Below are 26,538 nucleotides of genomic sequence, written 5' to 3' on the forward strand. Positions count from 1 at the left end.
CTTTCCCTATGGATTCTGATCTAGATTTTTGTAAGTATTAAACCTTTGCAATGTTAGTAAAGTGAAACTTAAGAGATTTAGAAAAAGGAGGCCCATTTTTTCAAAAAGCCATGAGAAACCCGAGTCACTTTTGAAAATGGTTTACGTTCTGGCAGCAGAACTTGATGTAGTTATGTAGATTTTGCAACACTGAGTGAAATAATACTAAGTAACTTTTAAAATATGGACCCTTATATATAAGGGAGGGAAGGAGCACCTGATAACCAGATTGAAAATTTATTAAGCAAGTCTGAGTAACCCCTGGTTATTTTAATAACAACAAAGGAATGGGAGAACTAATATCCTTCATAAAAGCAGAACCCAGATTTGGCCCTAAGGATCTGAGTTTGCGCTGTTTTCTTTGGTACAAAAAGAAAGAAATTTTCCTCGTATATTAAATAATATCCCCTCCGGCTATAAAAGTAGAACTGCAGATCTTGTTGCCTTGCAAAGTTTTTCAATTAATATGCCACTTATCCAGTGGCATATTACATTTAAGTAGTGTAACATCTGTTGCCATTTTCTTTCTGCTGTGGATCAACAGTGTCTTCTCTTATCCACTGGGTCAAGCAGCAGCACTAAACTATAAGCAGCACCCAAAAGTCTGTTGGACACAATAAATCTACTGGTTAAACACACGTTATGCTTCTGTGAGAAATAATGCTTTTTTTCCCCCCCATCTTTGCTGTTCTAAAGTAGTAAACTTAATTTTCAGTTAGCAGGAGTGTAGACTCCTCCACCCTGGGCACTTACAGCTGACATGGCAGTGCCTCTACCTCTGCATGCCTCCTAGTCTTCAGGTGAACCACTCAGCCTCCAACACCTTCTGGGTTTCAGTAGCCTAGCTTTGTGGCTAGTTAAGTAAAAAGTTGCACCTCAGAGGTACCTAAAGTTCAAGATAAACACACCAACTCTTGTCCACTTTCTGAGCTCAAGCCTCAGCAGACTACCAGACCTACCTTTCTATAAGAAAGTCCTCTTCATGTCCTGGCTCAAACCAGCCTGATCAGATCTTTCTATGGGAGACAAGTGGGGATCCTGGTTTCTCCAAATTAAAAAAAAATACCCAGTTTTCAGTTAAAAAAGTACCCCAAATCCACATTTTTCCATGATTAAAATGAAACACCACTATACATATATCTATATATTAGTGACACTTCATTTAAGTCTCAGAAAAATGTGGATTTGGGGTTTTGGGGGTTTTTTTAAACCAAAAATCATGGATTTTTTTAAATAAGAGTGTCACGGCGGGGTCCCACAGGAGGGCCGTGATCTCCCTGAGGTCCCTCTCACCGCGTCATGTCCGGCCCAAGGGCACCCTCTTATTCTCGCCTACCACGTCTTTGATGTTCAGTAAGTTTGGGAGGCTGCCTTACACCTCCTTGGGCATGGCTAGTCGAGACCTCCGCCCCGTGGTCCCCATGTTCTCCTGGCCCCCCCCCCCCCCAGGGTCTCCCTGTACAACAGGTGCTCCCCAGGCACCCTAGCCTTAGGGCCACGCGTGGCTCCTACCAACCCCTAATACCACACCCCAAGCCTCGCAGATGTTCTGGATGTTGTCCTGTCGCAAATCAACTCGCCCGTTCCCTCGGGCCTGCTCCGTACGCTAAGGAAGCGCCCCCTCCTGGGCTCCCCCACTCTGGGCTCACTCTAGTATACTACCCCTCTCTTGGGGCTCTCGAGGCCGACTTTAGTCCTTCTCTAAAGTGTCGTCCCTTTCCGGGACCCTTGTCCACTCTGGGACTTATTACCAAGCCCTCTGATCTCTTAGGCCCACCGCACTGCTAACCTCCCTCCTCTGGGCGCACCGTGCTGCTATCCCCTTTTGCCGGGGACCGCCACCGCACTTTGCCCTTCTCCTGGGCTCTGTACTGCTAACCCCTTTCGTCGGGGTCCACTGCAGCACCCTGCCCCTGTCTGAGGTCTATTGCAGCACTAGCCTACTACCCGGGCTTGCTACACCCATCCTGGGCTTCTCAATAGTCCCCCTTTCTCTGGGACTTACTGTGCCCATGCTAGGGCTCCTCAACAATACTGCCCCCTCTCTGGGGCCTGCTACACCCACTCTTGGGCTCCTAATGATACAGCCCCCTTCTAGGGCTTGCTGTGCCCCCCTTGGGCGCCAGGGTCCTCACGCTCCGTCATGAGGCCCCTTTAAGGATACTGCACCCTCACTAGCGCCGGAGTTCCCACACTCCTGGGGTTCCCTCTGAGTATGCTGCGCCCTCGCTGGCACTAGGGCCCCACACCCCTGTAGGTCCCTTGGGATTCAACCACTCCTCTCTGAGCTTCACTGACCCCACAACTCTGCCCTGCAACTCTCGGGGCCTAGTGCACCCTCACTGGCACCGGGGTCCCCACTTTACCGTGAGCCCCCTATGAGGCCTCCTCCAACCCCTACAGCCTCACCCAAACCACCAGCATAATAAACAACAACAACAACAACAACAACAACAACAAAACCACAAGCCCCTAGGCTACAACATAACTATAAGCCATCTGGTTAAACCATGGTGATCCAACCTCTTTGAGCTGCCCTCCTTCACTCAGCTAGAGCAGTTCCTGCAATGCTCACATCCTAGCTCCTGCCTCTGTGGCTGCTGACAGGGAACTACTAGCCTGGCTTCCACCCTGGGTTTTATAAGGGCCAGGCCCTGCCCCCTTCTGACCAGCTGACTTTCCTTAGTTGCCCTGGCAACCCACAGCTGTGCTCATTATTGTCCTGCCAGGACTCTCTCCCTGGCAGTTTCTCCTCTCTAGGAGCAGGAGCACCGAGGTGCCCTGCGACAAAGAGAAAACCAGGATCCCTGCTGATGATCCACTTTAGCTCACCACTACAATCATCAAATGAACTAAGGGGATCTTCCTTTTTAGTTCTTCACTCTTAGCTTGTTGTCAGCTTGGCTTCATGCATTACAAAGCAGTTCCAATTGGGATGCCAGCAGACCACTAACTAATGTATAGAATTTATATATCCCACCCAATAAGAACTGGTATTTAATTGCCTTGATATTTCTTAATTTGCTCTTTTAAAAAAATAAGATCTAGGCCCCACTATTGCTAACAGTTATTCATAAGCATAGCTTTGCATAGGAGTAAAGGACTAAAGACTTTACATGCTTCATTTTACTCTGTTACTTATCACTTCTTATACTACTTCAGTCAAGTCACTGCAGCAGCTAAGTACCTTCCAACAGTATATTAAATGTGGACTACTCTGTGTCAAGTGTTGCGTGCAGTCTCTCCTACTTTCCAAGGTAAGATGATTGTGAGCAACATACCGTTTGTTCTCATAAAGGTTTTTGTGCATGTGTGTGTTTAATACATGCATTGACATGCCTATGTTTATGTAAGAGAAACTGAGGTTGAAGAACACTTTTTGCTTGGAACAGATAGAGGTGAAGTTTTTGATGGCTCTCAGATCCCATTAGAATTGAATTCCATATCATCAAACAAGCTGCTCTGAAAAGCTTTGCTTTTTTGCCCTGGCACATTGTGCCCTTGTAATAAAAAAAGTTCTTTCTTCCCAGGTGTAGACCTGTTAACAACAATCTCCATCCTAGAGGGTTTAAAAAAATAGCCTGTGGCTGGTCCTGAAGATAAGAATTTAGGCCTTGAATTTGATTTAATACTTTAAGGGAAACCAGTGCATAGACCAGAAAATAGGCATGATATGTTTACAGTAGCCAGGGTAGCTGAAGAGACATGCTGCAGTGTTCTATGCTATGTGGTATTGTTCAACTAAACTGCATTGCTATAGTTCAGCTTAGAGATAACAAAGGTGCCTGTGTGTGACCTGGCCTTGGTTATACGCCACAAAGCTGGAATGGAGTCCGCTAGTCAATTGTAGATTGAGGGGAAAAAGAGTACTCAAAAGGTGTTGCTATGCAAGAGCCCGGCATCTGGAAGGATTCCAGGAGCAATGCTAAGCCATGGAAAGAAATGGCTAATTCAGAGCATGTCCCTTCAACTAAAGGGGACTTCACTGTGGTTGTAAACTATTCAGGTATTTTCCTCTCATTGTCTTCTGTTAAAACTGCTCCTTTTTGTTTAATTAAATATTTCTTGAAGCAGGAACCTGAACCTGTCTCCTGTATCCCAGGTGAATGACTTAACCCAGAGATTCCCAAAGTGTGGGGCATGCAGCCCTGGGGAGAACACATTTCCTGGGTGGGAGCACAAGCAAATAATGGCCATTGATTGCTGCCAGGTCCTCAGAATTGGTGGCAGTCAGGAATTGGCATCAGGGACCACCCATCCACTGCTGGACCCCCATCCACTGCTGATTCCTGGTGATGTCCCTCAGTGGTAGAGGGAGCCACAATGGTGGCAGCTGAAGTAGGGGGAGGAGTGTGAGAGTGCCCACTCTGCTGTGGTGAAACAAACCCACAAAGACTGTGATATACACTGTCTTAACCACCAAGATACACCCTTTCTCTTCCAGCACTAATGAATACTGGCACTTTTATATTAACAGCTCCAGTGATATATTGAGAGCCTCATTCCAAAATAGAAACCATGCATTTGTGGTTAGGGCACTCACCTTAGATGTGGGACTGCCAGCAAGTACCCCACCCACCAGGCTACTGGCTTTCCTGGAATGCATTTCCATTTTTGCAATACAGAGAGAGAAAATGTTGAAATCTCTAGAGGTTTTGCAAGATGGGAAAAAGTTTCCTATCTGGTTTACTCTGGATAGCTACAATTAACAGCACATTCAAATGAAATTTAGAGATGCAAAGGAGATTGCAACATAGCTGGAAGCCAATGCAGTAGAAGATGGTTTCCTTAAGATGAAATAAAGTAAAAATATAGAAGGTAATATAGAAAGTAAGAGCTTAGGCAAAAGAGAGGAGAGAAGAATTAAAAAAGTATGGAATGAGATTGAACATGGGTGAGATTAAAAGACGGGTTGTAATGGGGTCACTGGAGTGAGTTCAGGAGTCAGAAGTTTGTCTGCTGTCATCCTCTGTGTCTTTAATGAGAAAGAAGGAGGAGCTGGTGGAATACAAGCAAAGGTCACTTTGTCAGTTTTCTTTTGGAAGTAACTGGCAAGATCCTTCACAGAAAGAAGTGAAGGACATAAAGAGTCAAAGAACGAAAAGGTTGGTTTGCCTATAGATACGGGACTCCGTTAAGTTGTGGAATTAGAGTTGTTCAACTAGGGACATGGTAGAGCAAAAGGAATGGTAGAAAGGGCAAAAAGTGAGGCATGAATAAACAAAAGGGTAGAGAACCCTCATCAGAAGCAGTTGAGAAGTTATCATTTAGTTGATAAATTAAAGTCACAGAGCAACCTAGTGACAGGGTGGTGGGGGAAGCAATGAGTGAGGTCAACGAGAAACTCAGTGGAGAGAAAGGTACTTGGCAAATGGATGAGTTGAATCAGGGTCACATTAAATTAAGATGTGAGGGTAAGGATACATGTATTTAATGAGTCAGATAGGTCATCAACATGGAAGCTTAAAGTCATGGAAAACAAGCAAGAGTAAGGAGAGGGAAAGAGGAAGGTTGATGAGGCAAAACCGGGCAGACAGATAACATCACTGTGGAAGGGCAGGAGAGAAAACAGATTTAGGACAGTTCAAAATGAGAAGACATTTGAAAGCAGCAAGAACAGTAGAGTAAAAGCCCACCACTGACAATCTGATGGAGAGCAAGAGAGACCTCCCTAAGAGAGGGCAGCTTGTCAGGCAAAGAGTTCCAGGTCTCAGAGACCATAGCTGGAGGGAACAACATTTAAAACAGGAGTCAGGTCTGAGTGCAATCATTTTAGAAAGGGAGCATTTTAGCAGAAAAAGGTGGGGGGGGGGGGGGGGGGGGGGGGATAGGCATGAGAGGTGTGGTAAAGCAATGCAGCAGTGGGTCTCTGCATAGCATGCAGCCCAGGGGGGTTGTAGCTCACCATGGCATGACCTGCAGGCATGCTGCCCCACTGGTGCCCCTGGCTGCTTAGAAGTTGGACATCCCTGATATAGAAGGTGTCAGTGGCAAGAGATACAAAGGGCAGATGGCCGAAATACACTAATCCATGCCAAGAAAGCCATGAAATTCTGTTCCTAGCCATATCTCAAATCCAAGCTAGCCAAGAAGTGTCCTTGTTACAGGGCACAGCCTTGCAGTTGTGGTCCTCAGTGATGGGCAGGGATCCTGGTTTTCTCCGATAAAAAAAAAATCCCAAATTTTTGGGTTAAAAAGGTAACCCAAAATACATATTTTTCTATGATTAAAATGAAACACCACTATACTTGTGTGTGTGGGGGGGGGGGAGGTGGGGTTGCTTTTTGTGTGGGGGGGGGGGGGGGTAGCATTTCATTTTAGCATGAAAAATGTGGAGTTTGGGTTACTTTTTTAAATCTGAAAATTATGGATTTTTTTTTTTTTTTTTAATCAGAGAAAACCGGGATCCCTGGTGATGGGGAGGGGCCAGGGCTAGGCTGCAATACAGAAGCTACAGCTCCTGTCCTAGGCACTGGGTATGTAGTTAGATTTAGTTAAAATAAATAAAGATTTTTAAAAAAATCACAACCACAGCCCAACATGCCCTGGCCACCTTGCACTCTCATATAATAACACAGTATGCCAGTGCTTGCAGCTATTTCTCCACTAGCTTCAGGTGATCCAACCAGCCACCAGTGCCCTACCCCATGGAGAAGCTGGCAGCCTAGTCTTCCACCCAGGTCACACAGGACTTCCTCTTTTCCACAATACAACAAAGCAAATGCAAAAAAAAAAAAAAGCTTTAGCATCATCTATCTTTTTAAGCTCAGTCTTTGGAAAATAGACAAACCTCCTTTCCACAAGAAACTTCTACTATGAGCTAACTTTACCTGACCAGTCAACCTACCAACTACTGAACCGAACACTCTCCTTATTGCTCTTCCTTCAAAACCTGACATCTGCTTCAGCTGTTATAGAGCAGAGCTGAGGCAGGCCCAGCAACTTCATTAACTCTTTCCTGACTTGTGTGGGATTTGTATGCCCCGTCACACAACAAAAGCAAAGCAGTTAAAAAGAGCAAAAGACTCTCACATTTCAGAGTAAAAAAAGATACAGGTACATTTTTTTCAGACTGTTACAAGTATGTGAAATTGATAAGCTATAAATTTAAATGTACCTCTTTTATTAAGTGAACAGTATAATCAGGACTTTAATTAGGCATCGAAATATGATAGGTAACCTTCATCTTAGGGGTAGGAGCCATATTTTTGTTTTGTACAATGGATTCTGGTCCATGACTACGGCTGCCAGACATTACTGCCATACAAATACATAGTAATAATAACAGTTACCTTACTGGCTTTTGTTGTCTGTGCTGAGCATGAGTCACACAGTATTTCAATTCTCTAGAGGTTTTTCTTTAGAAATCTTAAGAGTCTAGTGTTTCCTTAGAGGAAGGTCATTCTCTGCAGGAAGATCCATCCAGAACAAAAAGCCTGGAGCCTTAATTGTTTGTGTCCCATTGTTTGTGAGAAGTGAACTGGACAAATGGTGTAGACTACATCAGATATACTAAAATCTTATATAAAATGTTTTTACTCAGACTTGTTACACCTACTTACTTTGTTCAATATGCCCCAACATCAGTTAGTAGGGCAGCCAAAACATTTATATCAAAACTAGAGTCTTGAAACTTAACTGATTTTCAAACCTGCTGCCACCCCTCTTACAACTTCCTTATGTATCTCTAAAACAAAAAACCCCAAATATAAAAACTTGACAGGCCTATTGTAACCACAGACATCCTTTCTTCTGGTCATACTGTCTCTCTTGGTTAATCCAGTGGTAGAAGAGAAAATTAAGGCATCTCTGCAGCTCTCAGTTGTACTGAAAGTGACGTGGAATCCTTGCAGTCCAGATCTAGCACAAAATGCTCCAGAGATGACTAAAAGCAATGACTGCTCTGATAGTGGGTGAATATTATTCGACACAGAAAGGTACATGGATTTCCCAGTTTCACTGTTTTAACAGGAAAGAAAAACCCTATGGATGTATTTATTCAGTTGCGATATAACACCAATTGTTATTAAAACAATGCTTTTTAAACTGATCTAGTGATCATGGACTCATACAGCAGAATCTACAGCATTTCTATGTAACCCGGGCAGTACTCCAAAGGGTACCCCCTCTCCAATTGAAGGGATCAAAGCAGGTGCACAAGCACTGTGGGAGGTGTAGGGGACTCTCCTCCCACTATAGAGCAGAGCCAGACCACCACTGGGGACTTAACCATATACCTTTTATGGAGGGAACAACACTGGGAACATAACAGGCATAATCAGGGGGTATAGGGGACACTACAATGCCCCAAGGGGGCAGGATTCAACAAAGGTTAGACACTTACAATCATTGACAAAAGACAGGGTTAACAAAATATAAAACACAAACAGCAGAGCAAACAATACTGGTTGGGGAAATATAAAAAGGCACAAAATACAAAATGTCAAAGGACAAAGAAATATAGGGCCTAGGTACCTGGAAGGGGAGAAAGCACAATGGCCCCTTCCACTGCAAGAAGAATTCTTCCTTGTTAGCTCACTCACCCCAAATCACCAGAGATGGGACTTAAACTTCAATCACCCACATGGTAGGCAGAAACACTGCCACACAGCCACCAGTGCTGGTACTGCTCCAAGCTGCTAGGGATCTTGACCTTCCTGGAGCCCGGCCTCATGTCAAACTGCCCAGTCTCTGATTGGAGGAGCTGGAAGCCGAGCTGCGAACCCCTCAGGTTGCTGCTCAGATCCTTGCTGGAGCGGGAAACCTCTCCTGCTGGCCACAGCCTCTCGTAGGGGATCCTGGAGCCCAGCAGGAAGCCTCTCCTGCTGGACACACGACGTGATGCTGAGGGTCCAACTGCTGCCTACAGGTCCTGCTCCTTCAGGCTCTTCTGGGGCAACTGCTTCTGCCCCCCTGGCTCAGCTCTTGCCAGCTCTTTGAAGCTCCTTCCTCATGGTCCCTCACTGGTCTCTTCCCTGAGTCAGCCATGCTGCCCCTTTTATCCCCCTCCAGGTGACCCAAGGGGCCAATCAGGGGACATGAGGGGTGAGTCTCTGGGGCCTGGTTGGTGAGGAAAGGGAATCCCAAGTCCTCCAATCATCTTTTGCCCTTTCAAAACCCCTGGGCTAGGTCAGTGCCAGCTAGCCCATCACATCTACATTTTGATGTCTTTGTCCTAATACTACTATTAATACAAAAGGCTTAAATTTTATTATTGTTATTATTTCATGATTTATTAATTTGAGATGAAAAAATGTGGGGCAGCCACATGCCAATAGATCAAACATGGAAATAGAAAATTTGCCAAGAGAAAAAAAATGCAATTGTATAAGCAGCCCACCAAAGTTTCTCTCCTTAAGGACCCAGAATTACCTGGCAGAATCCATGACATGGACTGGGGCTTCTGGAATATATCCTTATCCAGTCCACCACCCACCAGCAAGGCCTCCACAGACAAATCAGACCCACACTGCTCACCCAGTCGCTGCAGCTGCTACCAGCAGCCTGGTTGCAGCTCCAGTCCCTGTGCTCTGCCACCTTCCAGGGTATGGCACTACCCAGCTAACACCTTTGCTCTTAAACGAGGAGGGGGGTGAGGGTAGTGAGTGCCAACTGGCAGTCAGCAACCACTCACAGACGCTGCTGGCAGTGGCAGTGGCCAGCGGTGATTGTGGACCACCTGCAAACATCACCAGTGGTGTCGGCAGGGGTGGGGGCGTGGTGAGCAGTGACCACCCGCAGGCGCCACCGGCAGTGTCAGTGGTGCCTTTTCACAGGGGGTGCACTGCCATGTGCACCCCATAAGCATCACCAATGCCCACACATCCTTCTGAGAGCCCCTAGCAGAGCCCTGCAGAAGAGAGTGCTACAGTATGTCCATTCTCCTTCTTTTCCCCCTCAGCCCTGCCAGGGTAGGCACAAGAGAGGGGCTGCCTGGGAGGAGACTCCGAGCCTGGGAAGACCCTCCTGCAAGCCCCTGTGTGGCTGGGTGAGAACAGCAGAGGATGGGGATGCAGGGCCAGGGGAAGACTGTTTGAGACTGCCCTGGTTTTTCCCCTGTGTACATTTTAAAAAATGTACAGAAGTCAATGATATGCCTACAATGGCTAGTGCCAGAAGCAAACTCCCCTGCCACCGCTGCAGCTTAATAGATGATTTTTCTGACTATTCAACTGCAGACATGGAACACTTTAGATATTCCCTCAAAGAAAAGACCAGAATAGAAATGTACAAAATACTGAACACCGGAGCCCCAATAAGACTGACAGATCTTTAATGAAGTCTGGAAACAGATCATTGCTGGTATATCCAAAAAGGATGACAGTGACAACAGGAGAAGAACTGAATTACTCTGTCTTACAGGGAAGGTCTTCCACACTGTGGTATTACACAAGATGAAAAAAGGAGCAGATACAAAGCATAGAGGAGAACAGAATGGTTTCAGGTCCAAGAGATATTGCAGAGACCAAATATTCATACTAAGGACCTGAGTGAAGAATATATAGAATGACAGCTGCCCCTTGTCATGAGTTTCACTAACTTTCAAAAGATAGTTCAAAGACTGCATAGATCTACCCTGAGAGGGGGATCCAAGATTTCACAAAAAAGGGTATGGGAGCAGCAACCAGCACTGCAGGGGTGTCTGCACTCCCCTCCCCACCCCTATTGCTCAGAGACGCATCCCTCCCCTTCCTTCCCCCTACTGCTTTCCCAGAAGTAGTGCAAGCTCCAGGGCTATCCGTTCCTGCTCACTCCAGTTGGGCTGGCTTAGGGACTGGGCTCAGTAGGGAACCGTGGCAGTGGTAATGGTTTGAGTGGTTCCCCCACCCATGCTTGCTCCCAGACAGAACACAGAGTTCCAGGGAGGGCAAAGAGGAGAGGGAGGGTACATGGTTCTGCAAGCTGGGGGAAGCAGGGCCCAGCACTCTTACCCCTGCCAGCAGACTCTGAAAGAGTCTTCGGCTGAGCTGCTGCTGTCACCACAGCATGCTCTGCCCACCCCAGCTCTTGCTCTAAAAATAGCAGCATCAGCCAAGGGTGTTTTGGAGTTCCCAGCACAGGTATGCTACTGGGGTGCAGACTCTGCTGGGTGGGGGATGATTGCAGCCCCTCCTAACTTGGCATCCAGGGCAGGTGCCCGTCTTGGTCAACCCTAGATATGCTATGCAAATTAACAAACTGTTTCTGTGTCACTGAATCTGTATTTTTACTGTTCTAGTCCAGACTGTACTAGCATTTCATTTTGAGGAAGGATCTCAGACCTCCCCACACTTTCTCTCCTAGGCATGTCTTATTCCTCACACTCTCCTTCCCTACTTCTCCCCTTCATCTTGAATCTGCTGCAGGCATAATACACACCTGCACATTCCTACTAAGCTTTAACTTAAAGCTAGCTTTTACTAGGCCCTGGCACACCATCTCTCATTACACTTCTTTGTTTCCACATTTAAAATATTTCACGAGTATTTCTTTAGCAAAGTTATGTCTGTCCTTATGATTTTTCTTCTTCTGACCTCAACACAAAACAGTATTCATACAGTCAGTAAAGCTTCACCAACTTTAGGGCACAGCCTAGAGACTTAAGAAAAGCTAAATGCAATGCAATTCAGTATTCATGGTTATATTTATGTTGTTTGTTCGTTGTGGGAATAAAAAGCTCCGATACATTTATTAGAGTACCTAGAATGGATTTCTGTTTGTTTGGAATGAAGGTGGCAATGTCAAGAATTTTTCCATCATTTTAATGTATACTTTCTATTCCACAGTGCCCATGCTGCACAAAATGTTTATCTTTTCTTTTCCTGCAGTACATTTGGCATAAGATAGGTATTTTTCCCTACCTCTTGTTTACTGTGAAGCACAGACAACACTGCTCTGCTTTGTTTATTTTCTTCTTTATATAAAAAGCATCATCAATAGCACCAGAGCAGATATAATAATGAACAATAATGGAAATTGAGGTAGTCATCAATAGAGTTTTTATTATTAAATACATACTGCAGTATTGTACAGAGGCAATAGTGAAGATGGATTGCATGCACTGCAAGGATGCATATGTAGACATAGTGGCTGCTATGTACAGCTCCCAGTCCAGGTACATGATTCTACAACTGCCTCTAGTCAGGTAAACCTTATATGTACACAGAGGTAACTGAAGGGTTGGAGATTAACAAGACCCAGGACAACATAAAGAAACAATGCAGTATGTACCGTTGAATATCACTACATAGAAATGCATTTTTTTTAACGTTTTCCAGAAACAAAGTGTCAACTCTCCTAACTATCCTCAAACAAGCCACTATTAATCACTGGCTGATTTCTTATATTCATCACACCATTAATGGGGAAATCACAAAAGTTCAGTTTGAAAACAAAATTAACACATAATAGAGCTGCTTGCAACTTTAAATACATGAATTGTGTTTTCTTGATCCACATAGATTAGGAACATCAGTATAACTAACTCTGAACAAAGTGTTTTCTGTATTAATAAGCGTAGGGAGTGCAAATTTTTCTACCAGACTATCCGATCAAAATGCTTCAAAATTTGATATGAGGAAATAATACTGGATGGTCAAAGGAGAAAGTCACGTAGGTCTTGCTAAAGTCAGATTGACTATCTTACTTAATAATATCCAATTTCTAGGGGATAGATCCAATAAAGTACTTAAGTGCCTAGAAGCAAGTAGTTTTTGTGGGTGACATCTTTTATTGGACCAACTGCATGGCTGAGGTAGATTTAGACAAGCTTTGGGGTTTGCAGAGCAGGACTTGAGTGGAAATTAGGAACCTACATCCAAAATCACTATTCAGTTCTCACCTAAAGTGCCTACACTCTATATGGACCTTAAATTTCTTTCATTTTAAAATTCCCTGGACAATTAGAGTTCTATATGTGTCTATGCTCCTAAGCATTTAGTCCTAAGTCAGGCCAACTCCATAACTAGCTCAAGCATATCAGGATACAGAAACTCCAGAATGACTGATACAGCCCCCTGAAGCATGCTCAGAAGACCTACTAACATGCTGACAAGATGGAACCCATCACACAATTTCTTTTTAAAACAAAAAAAAAAATGCTCTCTGCTGCCTCAACCCTTGTATATACAGTACAGTCACGTCATACACGCATTTAACTTGCACAAATTCAACTTTACATGGAATGGGAGGGGTGGGCGGGGCTTCAGTTTGCGGCGGCGGTGGGAGCAGCATGGTGGTGGCCCAGTGGGACGTAGCCATCCCCCCAACCACCCCGCGCTGTGCTGCTGCCGTCGGCTGCACAGCTCCAAGCACAGCTCCGCGGCAGCGGCGGGAGGTTTTGGAGGCAGAGGCAGTCACCACTAGCTATGCGCAATTTTCACCTTACGCGATGACCTCAGAACCTAACCCCTGCGTAAGATGCAACACACCTGTAATGGTATATAATTCAAAATCTACTGACAACCTATCACAAGCTACATTTTCCAATACAGCCCTGTGCTCACGAACAGTCTTGCCAACTCACCAAATTGCCACACAGGGGGCACGTCTACACATGCACAGTTACTGCGCAGTTACTTAGGTAACCAAAAATTACTGCTCAGTATGGGTGTGTGTCTACATATGCACACCCATACTGCACAGTAACTATGGCAGCTTCTGCCAACTTGGGCGTAAATTTGCCACCTGCATGGCAATGCACGTGTAGATGCCTTGCTGCACAATAACCCTGTGTGTGTGGACTGATTTGGAACTAACTTAGGTCCTAAAAATCAGTCCACACACAGAGTTACTGCACTGTAATACCTGCATGTGTAGATGCTATTGTAAAAACCACTTACTGTGCAGTAAATGCATGTGTAGACATGCCCAGGCTGACTTCCCAAGTCACTGAGCCCTTGATATGATCTCAGGAGGCCACATGCCAGGGTGATATTGTCCATCTTAGCCTAGTGGTTGGAGCACTCCTCCAGCAAGTGAAAGACCCAAGTTTAGTTACAACAAAATATCCATTTGAAGAAAAATCCCAGCCCTCACTGTAATTTCTCACCCCAAACTGGCCTGAAGGGGTTCAAATCCATTGTGCCCACTTCCAGCACACTGCAAGCCAGACTGAGTGGAGATACTCCCCAGCCCTCCTGCAGAAGCTGGGCCACGGGACAAAGAATTCAAGAATCATTGGACCAGAGAAAGAGAGAGGGAAGGATCCTGATGCTACAGTTAAGATGTTCAGCTTGGATGTAGAGCACCAGTCACAGCCGCCTGATCAGCTAATGCCTTTTATCTAACATCTGTTTATACTGAAGTAGTCTCCAGAGATCTAGAAGAGAACTGAAGCCATATTTTGCTTACAAACCACTGTAAAGACATGGTCTCTCTACAGATAAAAATGTAAAATTAAAAAAAAGTTCTTTGAGGCGATAATTGTTAAACAGAATGCAGAAAGAGCAATTAAATTCAGTAGGATGGTACTAATAGCTCATTCAGTTCCATTTCAGTGAGTTCTCTCTATATGATACACATATATAATGTCAAATATACACCAAATATATTTATATCACAAATTAAATGTATATATAGTAGGCTCATGTCTTCCTGTTCAGTTTTGATGTATTGCAATTATATTTTATGTTGATTTAGATGTGGTAACTTATATACAATATTTAGGCCCTGAACTTTAAGGCATCTAGAGGTGTGTGGACTTAGGTTCATAAAATGATAAAATTAGCCTCAGTGGAAGAATTCACATATGAAAAGCTGTTCATGCATATGTCGTCATTCTACTTGGTGACTGCAAGATTATGTTAAGTACACTTAACAAAAGTGCTAGGCAATATTTTATTATCCTCATCAACCCCAAGTGTGGCATATTGGTTACATATCTAATAGATGTATAGCTGCACTTTTACGTTTAATATATTTACAATGAATTCATGGTAACAGACTGGTTTTGGTGGACATTTTCTAACACGATGGAAGATAATACTGATTGTAAATGACATTTTTCAGTAGTGAGCTATATAACAAATCACCTTTAATGTGTCACTGCAATATTACTAGTAGGCAAAAAAAAAAAAACAGAGACCTGTTTTAAAACACTATAGTACATGACAGTTAAGAGCACTCTATCTAGGGGAAAATTCGGGGGAAATTTAGGTAGACATATTTTAAGCAGGTATTGTCGGTTTATCTCCCCAAACGGTAATGTTCCAATTTTGGTTATATTAAGCATTTTAGAAAGTGTGATATTTCTGCTCCTTTGGGATACCAATATATCTGTGATGGATGCCACACTGCAGTACAGATGAATTAAGCTTCTCTCCAGGGAAAGACAAAAGCTCTGATCCTATTCAAACTTTTTAGAAAATAAGGGAACTGGTAGACCTGCTGTTCTTTTTGAAGCAAAGAAAGGGGCTGCTGTTACTTTGGACCAGTTGGAAATTAGATTCAAAGACATTGCAGATGATCTCATCATTAGCAATGCAAGAATTTAATTTGCAAAGTTGGCCCAGTGACAATGACTCCCCTAAGGCCTAAGGAGAAAAATGGAAACAGTGGTTCCAGCAAAGCGATCACACTACAGTCACCTTTTGGAATCTAAAGGATGCAGAGTTATTGAAGCATGACTACAAGAGAAAGAGCCCAAATCTGCATCTAGGCACTGAACTCTGCACAGATTGCCTCTGCATCATGTGGCTGGAAGTATTGATTTCTTCACTCATGTGGAAATTATAAAGATGTTCTATCATTCTCCCTTTAAAATTACCCTGAAAAAGCTCAGCAAGTATTACCAACTGCAAAAGGAGGTTTTCTGCAGTAAGGGCTGATATCAGTTATGACTAAAGGACGAAAGGGTGTGGTGTTCTTTCCACTTCAGTGTTTTTGAGGATTAATGATATAACAGAGTAAGCATACAATTGCCAAATAATGCTACATTTAGAAAGCAATAGCAATTAAAAATGGGTTGTACCTCAATGTACAGTAACGTAATATAAAAACTTCCATTTTGTTTTTATTTATCTAGTGCTGCTCAGGAAAGAAAGTGGTGCTGGATCAGCCATCAGAAGCATGGCTGACAGACCCTAGTCTGCATAAAACTAGTTATCTATAGATGTGCTTGTAGTCCAGCTATGCTGTTTGTGGGCTAATCTCTAAAGTCAGAAACACACACAAAAAAGAGAAAATGCTATTAGCTGTTGTCATTGTTCATATCAGGCCTGTCACTCAGGGATAAGTACTTCTGATCTTCTCATCAGGAGAGAGCAATGGTGCACAAACATAGTAGCCACCTCACTACAAGGCTAGGGACAGAAGTTACACATAAACTGATTTAAGTGATCAGAAACTTGTTTAAACCTGAAACAGAACATAAGTTTCAGTGCACATAACTCAGTTTCAAAATGGCCGAAACTAGTTTAAGATAAACTTGGTTGAATGTAGTATCAGACGTAACTGACTTGGGTCAAACCAGTTAATGCAACTTCTGTCCCAGATCCCTTCCTGACAAGTTAAATCAGAGTCTTCCAGCATCCCAGATGCTTTGTAGCCCTGGGTGGGGCTGCGCTCTCTGCTCCAGAGAGCAGGACTGGCCCCAGCCCTCTGCTCTCTAGCCCGAGCAGGGATGTGGGCATGACCAGATGCATGGCCCCCTGAGGCAACGGGAGCAGGGGAGGGGTTTATTCCTCCCCAAGTCCCCTACCAGGGGATTGCAGCCCCTGTCAGCTATTCTTCTCCCCGCCCCCAGAATCCAACAGCAGGGAAGGGAGCGTGGCCAGAGCCAGTTAGCATGGCCCTCACCATCCACCTGCCTCACCATTGGCTGGGGCTGCAGGGCTAAGCCCAGTCAGCCTACCAGTGCTGCTGAAAGCGGAGGTAGAGGATCCAGCCTGGGCTGGGCCGCTGTGTCCGGGTCCTCCCCAGCAGGCTGCAGCTTGGGCTGGGGCCATGGGGCCTGTGCAGCTCCCCACGCCCAAGCCGATCAGGGCTGTCATGGAGCCCCAGCCAGCGGGGAAGGGCCCCACAGGGCCAGCCTGTGGGGGCAGGGACCTGCATGGCAGCCTAGCCAAGAAGCACAGGCAGAGGCTGGCTGGGTAGTGGGCCTCCTGGGCTAGCTTGGAGGTGCCAGCGGGCCCCAAGGCCAGCAGCCACTGTTGCTGAACACCCTGTCCTGTGCAGCACCCGGGGCTGCAGCTGCACAACCAGCAGTGGGCTGCCCACGCTGGCGGAGGCAAGGTGGGTCTGTTCTGCCCCTCAACTCCAGCTGCCACTGCCATGACTGTGCCACTCTGGGTGGGGGAAAAAAAATCGGGAAGCTTCAGCCCCACAGCCTCTACCCAGCACACTGGCGATGCATACGGGGTACACGTGCACCCCCTGGAAACACCAGCTGCAAAACCAGAAGTGCACTTCTGGTTTTGCTGCTGGTGATTTCGGGCTCGGCGATCGACTGCTGAGGAACCTTCCCCCTGCCACTCCCCATCAGCAATTGGCTGCTGGGTTATCCTCCCCCACCAGTCACTGGTTGGTGATCTGGTACCCCCCCAGACTCGGGAGACAACATTCGCCCATGGCCCAGCATGTGGAGCTCCAGCTCTATGCACAGTTCTTGGATGTCTTGGAAGGTGGAAGGTATCCAGATAGAAGGTGTGTGGGGGCTGAAGCTGGAGCTACACACGCAAGGCAGAAGCCACTGGACTGAAGTTCTCCTCGCCCCCCACCCCGCCACCTCCCAGAGTGGTGCAGCAGTGACAGGAGTGGAAGGAGGAGTAGCTGGCTGAAGATAAAGGGAAGTTGACTTGGCTCAGCAGGGCTGTTTTTCTCCACTCCCCTACAGCTGTGGCTACTGCTCCTGCTGCACCATGCAGCACTGCTTAGGGCAGGGGGAGCTTCAGCCCCAGGGCTTCAGCCTAGTGCATGGAGCTCTGGCTCCAGCTCCAGCTGCTTTCCATTTGCTCTGCCGCATGGTATAATGAGCAGCCCCTGTGGGCAGAGAGCATGGAAAGCGTCTAGGAGCTGGAACCAGAGCTCCATGAGCTGGGCTGAAGCAGCTGGGCTGAAGGAAGCTCCCCTCGCCTCAAGCGGCACAGCACAGTGCAATACAAGCAGAAGCCACAGCTGGAGGCAAGGGGAGAAAGACAGCCTTGCTGGGCCAAGCCAGTTTCCACTTGCCTCCAGTGGCTACTCCCCCTCCCATTCCTGCCACTGCTGTGCTGCTCTGAGAGGTGACGAGGCAGGAGGGGTGGCAAGGGGAACCTTCAGCCTGGCGGCTTCTGCCCCATGCATGGAGCTCCGAGTGCAGCCCTGGCATGTCTTCCACCCAGACACCTTCCACCTTCTAAGGCATCTGGCAGCTGGAGCTGGAGCTGGAGCTCCACGCGCTGGGCAGAAGCCATGGGGCTGAAACTTCTCATCCCCCCTTCCACCCAGAGTGGCATGGCACTGCCATAGCAGTGGCAGCTGGAGGCGAGAAGGGCAGAACAGCCCTACCCCCGGTCAGGCCAACCAGCCCACGGCTGTTTGTGCGGCTGCAGTCCCAGGTGCTGCATGAGACAGGGAGCGCAGCGACGGCAGCTGCCAGGCTCGGAGCCAGCTGGCACCTCTGAGCTGGCCCGAGAAACCCACTCCCCAGCCAGCTCCCACCGGTGCTGCCAGACAGGGCCATCATGCAGCTGCAGCAGGTTGGGAAGGGTCCTGTCCCCAAGGACCAGCCCCATGGGGCCTTACCCAGCTGGCTGGGGCTCAATGACAGCCCCACCCAGCTTGGGTGCAGGGAACCAGGAGCAATCTGGCTGCATAGCCTGGGCTGCCCCTCTGCCATCAGCAACACCCACAGGCTGGCTGTGTTCAGCCCTGCAGCCCCAGCTACAGCCCCAGCCCTGGGTAGGGCCATAGCAGGGCCATGCCATCTGGCTTTGGCCAGGCCCCCAGCCCCACCCCAAGCAAGAACAGGAGGGAAAGCTGGGTATGCCCCAACTGCGGTCCCATGTCTGGAGACGGGGAAGCTTAATCCCCACCCCCTGCCCCACTTTGCCTGAGGTGCTGCCCTGGTCCATTTCTGTCCTTGGGGACAAGCTTGGCAAGGGCTGCATCCCTCCTATCTCTCCACACACAGCCTGGCTGGGATCCCTACAGGCCAGGGTGGGGGTTTAAACCCCTCCACAATCATAATTAGCTCCTGCAGGGTGCCTGGCCACATCTCCAGCAGCTTCCCTCCAGTCTTGTGGCTGCTGCAAAGGGACGGGAGGGCTACTCGAGTGCCCCTTTCCCCCCCAGTTTCTAGCCTAAGCCACTGCAGGCATGTGCCTGCATTTCCAAAATAAAACATGAATGTCTGTGCACTTGCAAATCAGTTCAATCTTTGCAGGTTAGACTAATCTGCAAAGATTGAATCAATTCAGGCTCCAGTTTTTTTAATGTTTGTCCCTAGCCCAATAGTTTAAAAAAAATCCTTATGAAAACTGTAGGAGGAAAAAGTACAGTCTCATAACTAAGAAAGTTGAATACAACACTACAGAATTGTTACTCTTTCTGCCACAGGATTCTTTTATGGTTACTTCTGCTCTCCACATTTCCCATGTGCATACCTTTAAGCTTTGGGCCCCATTTGCAAAAATGCTGAGCACCTACTATTAAAACTGAAAGTCAGAATCTCTATAAGGCACTTAACTCCTGTTTGTGCTATAAGCTAAGCACTGCTTTACACAAAATTCTGCTGGCAGAGACTTGAGCATTCACAGCTCCTCAAAAGCAGCATAATCTTCTCTATCCAGGTTACTCCACCTCTGCAGAGCAGGGCAAGGCTTCTGCTACCAGCTGGCAGCCAGCTGGTGGGCTTCTAGGATTATCCAACCACAAGATATTGGTCAGCTTCCTGGCCATGAAATAAATTCATTGTGGGCTACCTTGACTGTATTCCAGTTCTGTTATTTGTCTTTCCAAATCTCTTTGATGCCAGGTATGTTATAGTTTAGGTTTTGCACTAGGACTTCTAGTTTATTTCCCTAGGCCTCTGGGCAATTTCATACGGACATCTCAGATGTTTGCAATACTGGTCCGTTATTTTCCCTCCTCTAGCCTTATTGCATTTGCACATTTGCCCCTCACCACCCAGACTACAGATGTTTGACCAAGTCACTGATATTCTTGTTCCAACGGATAAGGGCTTTTATAACTGACTTCTTTCAAATCTCATTTAAAACCACCTTACAAGGCTGGTCAGTTAGCATCTTAAGATGTTCTTCCTCTTTCCTGGAACATGTTCCAATAGTTGAGGAGAAAGATAAAAGAGATTAAGCACCCAGAAGTCCAATATACTTAGCAGTAATAGGATCAGGGTAAGACCAGAAATCCTTCAGGCTATAGAACTGGAGAGGGCCTCATGCATCCCTGCTATTTTATGTGCTTTTCATATAATCCTCTTCATATACTTATCCATTTCTACCATAGGAATGCTTAGTGGTTTTGCTCCCACTTTTCCTATAGGAAGGCTGTTCCAGAAACTCATTACTCTTATGGTGTACACAGGTTGCTTAGCCTGCTGGCTCTGGCAGGCAGGTTGGCACCCTCAGGAGATTTTCAGCCACTCCTCCAAACTCACACACAGTCTTTAAACCAATAGGCAAATAAGCCAATCAAAACCAAACCCTGATGCCCAGTTACAGGCACTCAAAAGAGAACCCCTTTGGCTCTGGCCCCCAGCACAGAAGACACACCAGTCACTGTAGGAAACAGTTTTATTTCATAGATTTCATAGACATTAGGGATGGAAGGGACCTCAGAAGATTATAAAGTCCAGCCCCCTGCCCAAAGGGCAGGAAGTCAGCAGGGGCCATAGGATCCCAGCAAGATAGACATCTAAATGTCTCTTGAAGGCATTCAAGGTAGGTGCTTGAACTACATCCGGTGGCAGTCTATTCCAAACCTTGGGGGCTCAGACAGTAACGAAGTTCTTCCTTAAGTCCAGCCTGAAATGGTCACGGAGGAGTTTGTGACCATTTGATCTTGTCATCCCTTGGGGCGCTCTGGTGAACAGACGTTCCCCCAGATCATGATGAGCACCCCTGATAAACTTATAGGTGGCCATCAGATCACCCCTGAGCCTGAACTTTTCCAGGCTGAAGAGTCCCATAGCTCTCAGCCTCTCATCATAAGGTCTGTTTTCCTGACCTCTTATCATGCACATGGCTCTCCTCTGGACTCTCTCAAGCTTCTCCACGTCCTTTTTGAATTGTGGAGCCCAAAACTGGACACAGTACTCCAGCTGTGGCCTCACCAAGGCCGAGTACAATGGGAGAATGACATCCTGGGATTTGCTTGAGAAGCATCTATAGATGCAAGCCAGCATTTTGCTTGCTTTACTAGTTGCAGCATCACACTGAAGGCTCATGTTCATCTTGTGGTCAATCATGACCCCCAAGTCCCTTTCGTCAGAAATGCTAGCCAGTGTAGCACTGCCAAGCCTATAAGCATGCTGCGGGTTTTTCCTCCCGAGGTGAAGAACCTTGCATTTTTTGGTGTCAAACACCATCAGGTTTTCATCTACCCATTTCTTGAGCCTGTTGAGGTCAACCTGGATAGCCCTCCTGTCCTCAGGTGTGTATGCTTTACCCCAAAGTTTGGTGTCATTGGCGAACTTGGCCAGTCCACTTCTGACACCAATGTCCACATCATTAATGAAGATGTTGAACAATATAGGCCCAAGGACAGAGCCTTGGGGGACCCCACTGGTCACAGGGCACCACGATGATTGACTTTCACCAATCACCACTCTCTGGGTCTGACCACATAGCCAATTCCCCAGCCAGCAGATCGTGGTGAACCTGAGGCCGCAGTTGGCCAGTTTTGCCAAGAGGTGATCATGGGATACCAGATCGAAGGCTTTTTTAAGTAAAGATATACAACATCAATCTCTTCTCCCTTGTCCAGGTGATAGGTCACCTGGTCATAAAAGGAAAGAAGATTGGTCAAGCAAGACCTACCTGCAACAAACCCATGCTGGCTATCCCTCAGTATTTTGCCATCGGGCAGTCAGTTGAGAATGGTCTCCTTGATAATCTTTTCTAGGACCTTCCCCGGGACAGAGGTCAGGCTGATGGGCCTATAATTTGCTGGATCCACTTTCCTCCCCTTCTTGAATATAGGCATCACCTTGGCCTCCTTCCAATCTTCAGGCATTTCACCAGAGCACCAGGAGTTCTTGAAGATCCGTGCCAGGCGCTGGGCTATGATGCTGGCCAGCTCCTTGAGTACCCTGGGGTGTAAACTGTCAGGGCCAGCTGATTTGAAGGTGTCCAGCCTCTCAAGGTGTTCCTTCACAAGGTCAGCATTGATGGAGGGTAAGGAATCTCCCTCACCCAGGCCTTCCTGTCCCATAATGGGCAGGGCGTCCCTTGGGACTGGTGAAAGACCAATGCAAAGTACCCATTTAGCAAGTTGGCTTCTTCATGGGCATTAGTTGTCAGATGTCTCATCTGGTTTAGCAGGGGTCCAATGTTGCCCTTGCTTTTCCTCCAGCTCCCCACATACCTAAAAAAGGACTTTTTGTTGTCCTTGATACTTGTAGCCAGTTGGAGTTCCATTTGCAGCCTTGGCTTTCCTGGTTTGGTCTCTACAGGTCCAACCAGTGTAGAATATTCCTCCTTGGAGGTGGATCCCATCCTCCATCCTTTGTAGGCCTTTCTTTTTAGACACAGGAGGTGTGCTAGTTCCCTGGAGAGCCAAGGGGGCTGCTGTGCCCTTTTGCTCCCTTTCCTCCAGGATGGGATAGACTTTGCTTGTGCATCAAGGATCGCTCCCTTGAGGAGCAACCACGCATCCTGAACTCCCCTCCCCTTTGGGCTGAGGCCCTTTAGGGCCTCACTGACAAGCCTCCTGAGCTTGTCAAAGTCAGCTTTCCTGAAGTCGAAGACTTCTATATTGCTGACTGACTTGCCAGCTTTACGGCGGATGGTGATCAGCTCATGGTCACTGTCACCCAGCTTCCATTCTATCATTAGGTTGCTGATAAGGTCATCCCCCATTGCCAGTACCAGGTCAAGCAGCGCTTTACCTCTTGTCGGCCCGTAGACTTCTTAGGCCAGATAGAGGTCTTCCATGCACCTGAGAAAACTTTGTGACCATTCGGATTATTCATATTTGGCTCCTTCTCTCCAAATTTTTCTTTCACAGTCTCCCTATGCTCTCCCTTCTAACCATATTGGGTTTTTAAGTTCCCAGTGAATCACTTCCTTATTAGCAGCTTCAGAGCTACAGCTACTCAACAAAGCTGGCTGCCCTCTCTTAAGGGGGTAGACCACCACGTTACAAATGGTTAGCAACCTGCTTCCAATTTCCAATATAAATGTATTAATTTATTTTTTATATTCGTTGTCCTTTGCAAGCATTACATCTTCCCCCTCTCTGGTGTTTATCTTCCTTCAATGTATTTATGAAAAGGAATCATTTAATGTCTTAGTCTTCCCCATTTTGCTAGACTAAACAAGCCAATGTTGGTAGTTTTCTCCTCTCCAATGACAAACTGTCCATTCCAATTACCATCTCAGTAGCCTCTCTCTGCAGATTCAGCAAAACTTATTTGATCATGAGTTATACCCTGAGTTATTCAGAATTATACACAGTATTTCAGATGAGATCTCACCGGGACCTTGTGTCATCCACAAATTTCAACAGTACGTTAACACTTTGAGCCAAAGTCATCACGGAAGACTTGCCAAACGATCCTAGGTCTTATCCTCAAGGAACTCCCCTATTAACCTCTTTCCAGCCTCATATTTCCCTTTACAATTTCCCCTGTATCCAGGTTCTTTCCCAATTTGTAATCCCTCTACTAATCTTCATCTTCAATAGCTTCACTAATAGCTTCCAAGGTAGTTCCATATCAAATACTTTAAGTCAACACAGATAAGATATTTTACATTACTTCTGTTTAAAAATAATTGATCTTATCAAATGAAACCACCAAGTTAGTCCAGAATGACCTACATTTGGTAAACCCACATTGGATTTTGTCTCATACTACTATGTCATTAACTATTCTTTTTTTCAAAATTTGTTCAAAAGGCTTGCAGACTTCTGAAGACAAAATAATGAGCCAGAAGTTGCATGGATTGCTTTTCCCCCTTCTTTAAATATAAGTACTGCATTATCTTTGCCATTTTCTTACTAGGTGACACTAATCCTTAGCTTGCTAGATCTATTAAAAATATTTGCTATCAGACCCACTATCTTATGTGCCTGTTCTTTCACAATTCTGAGATAATTCCCTAGTCCCCCTAACTTGAGCACTTTAAGATTTTTGAGTTTGGGTTTCACCATGTTTGTAGTAATTTCTTTTCATACCCTCATTCTTATCATCCATCTTGCCTTTGCCCATTTCATCAACATCATTATCTTTGTTGATACTAAGGCAAAGTATTCTGGTTTGGGAGCTACACAAATTATCCTTACTGTCTGTCCTTTCAGTTAGGAACAGACATTACACAAACTGATTTAAGTGATCAGAAACTGGTTTCAACCTGTAAAAGAACAGATGTTCAGTATACATAAACCAGTTTGAAAATGGCTGAAACTGGTTTGAGATAAACCTGGTTTAAAAAAGTATCAGACTTAACTGATTTGGCTCAAACAGGTTGATACAATGTCTGTCCTAGTTAAATCAGACTCCCCCAGCATCCTGACATGCTCTCTGGGCTGGGCAGGGCTCTCTGCTCCACAGCAGGGCTGGCCCCTCCCCTCTGCTTCCTGGCTCGAGATCAGCAGAGACTGTAGGCATCTGCCTGGCTTCTGCTGCCCCCCACCCTCTAAGCAGGGATTCCACCATCCCCTCTGCCTTCTACAGACACACGGCATTAGCCACATGCTGGCTAGAGTTGGTGGTGTGGCAGACAGGACAAAGGCAGAACCAGCAGGTAGCTGGTAATGTCCCTCTTTTGTTTTCTTAATGGGGTGATAAATACTGTGTTATGAATTCCCTGCTGGGCTGGTCAGGAGTGTGGAGGGGAGGGGAACCCCCTCCCTCCCTAATCAGAGCATCCTACCAGGACCTAGCCATGCTCCCCTCAACTCAGCACTATAGAAGAGAAGGGAGGGCTGCTCTAGCACCCCGCGCCCCCCCTCCCCCGGGCTTCTAGCCTGAGCCACTGGAGGCATGTGCCTACATTTTTTCAGTCTAGAGGGGATGTTTCTATGGTTACAAACTGGTTTAGCCTAGCCAGGTTAGCCTAACCTGCAAAGATTGAATCAATTCAGGCTTAGGCTTTTTGAATGTCTGTCTCTAGCCTTCTTCACTAAGAAGCATGCTTTTTGGGTACCCTTTTATATAACTGAGAAACCTTTTACTGTTTGTTTTAATGCCACTTGTAAAGTCTAACTCAATTTGACTTTGGCAAATCTCACTTTATCCCTACACTTCCTGGCATCTCACACAGCTTTCTCCACTGGTAAGCTCTTTTTCCCATTCCTTTTAGACTTTTTGCTTATTCTTATTAATCTTATTAAAGTGGTACACATTCCGTTAGCTTGGAGTTCTTTCAAGTTCTTTTGCCTTTCTTGATATACTAGCCAAGTGCCCGTCAGTAATGATGGGGGGAGGGGAGTGGGCAGGGATGGAGCCCTGCTCCCCACCACCCATCCGGGGCTGCGCCCCCTTCCTTCCTGCTGCTTTGGGTCTGGACCCACTCCCCCCTGGAGCAGCAGGCCCAGGCCAACCCAGCAATGGCAGGGGGATAGGAAGAGCAGGCTGAGCCATTGTGGGGAAGCGGGGGTGAGGGAGGAGTCGGACTGGGCCCAATGGGGGGAGGGGCCTTGCTCCTCCCCTCCCCCTACATCTGCTGTGTTGGGCTGGGCTGGGCTGGGCCGGGCTATGCCAGGCCAGGCCCACTGCCCCCTTCCCCGCCCCGCAACTGCTGCACCAGGCCAGCTTTTACCCCAGCTCGTGCTCACTCCCCCCCACCCGTGTGAGGCCCGCTTGGGGATGGAAAGAGCAGGCTCGGGGCTGACATGGTGGGGAGGAGTGGGCCAGGACCCGAGGTGGGGAGGAGGCCCACTCCTTCCCTCCCCCAGCTGCTGCTGCAGCCATGTCGGGCTGGTCCCACCGTTACCCCACCCCGCAACCATGGTGGGCTGTCTTCCCCCCCACACACACATTTGGTCCCACTCTCCACCACCCCCCCACATTGGGCCCGTACCCACTCTCCCCCTTGCATTTCATAGATTTCATAGACATTAGGGCTGGAAGGGTCCTCAGAAGATCATCAAGTCCAGCCCCCTGCTTCAGGGGCAGGAAGTCAGCTAGGGTCAAAGGATCTCAGCAAGATAAATGTCCAAATGTCTCTTAAAGGAGTCTAGAGTAGGTGCTTGCACCACCTCTGGTGTCAGTCTGTTCCAGGCCTTAGGGGCTTGGAATGTAAAGAAGTTCTTCTTTATGTCCAGCCTGAAATGGTCTTGGAGGAGTCTGTGATCATTTGACCTTGTCATTCCTTGTCAGTACCTGCAGGGAGCAGGGCAGAGGGAGACGAGGCCAGC

The 26,538-nt window shown here is 46.8% G+C and overlaps 1 protein-coding gene across 1 annotated transcript in view; it reads right to left on the reverse strand.

The window, feature by feature from the left end:
- ABCC4 (ATP binding cassette subfamily C member 4) overlaps positions 1–26,538 on the reverse strand; it is a 255,354-nt gene that overhangs the window by 221,894 nt on the left and 6,922 nt on the right. The window lies entirely within an intron of this gene.

The sequence above is a fragment of the Alligator sinensis genome, unplaced genomic scaffold (genome assembly GCF_000455745.1).
Source record: "Alligator sinensis unplaced genomic scaffold, ASM45574v1 scaffold740_1, whole genome shotgun sequence".
NCBI classification, from domain to species: Eukaryota; Metazoa; Chordata; order Crocodylia; family Alligatoridae; genus Alligator; species Alligator sinensis.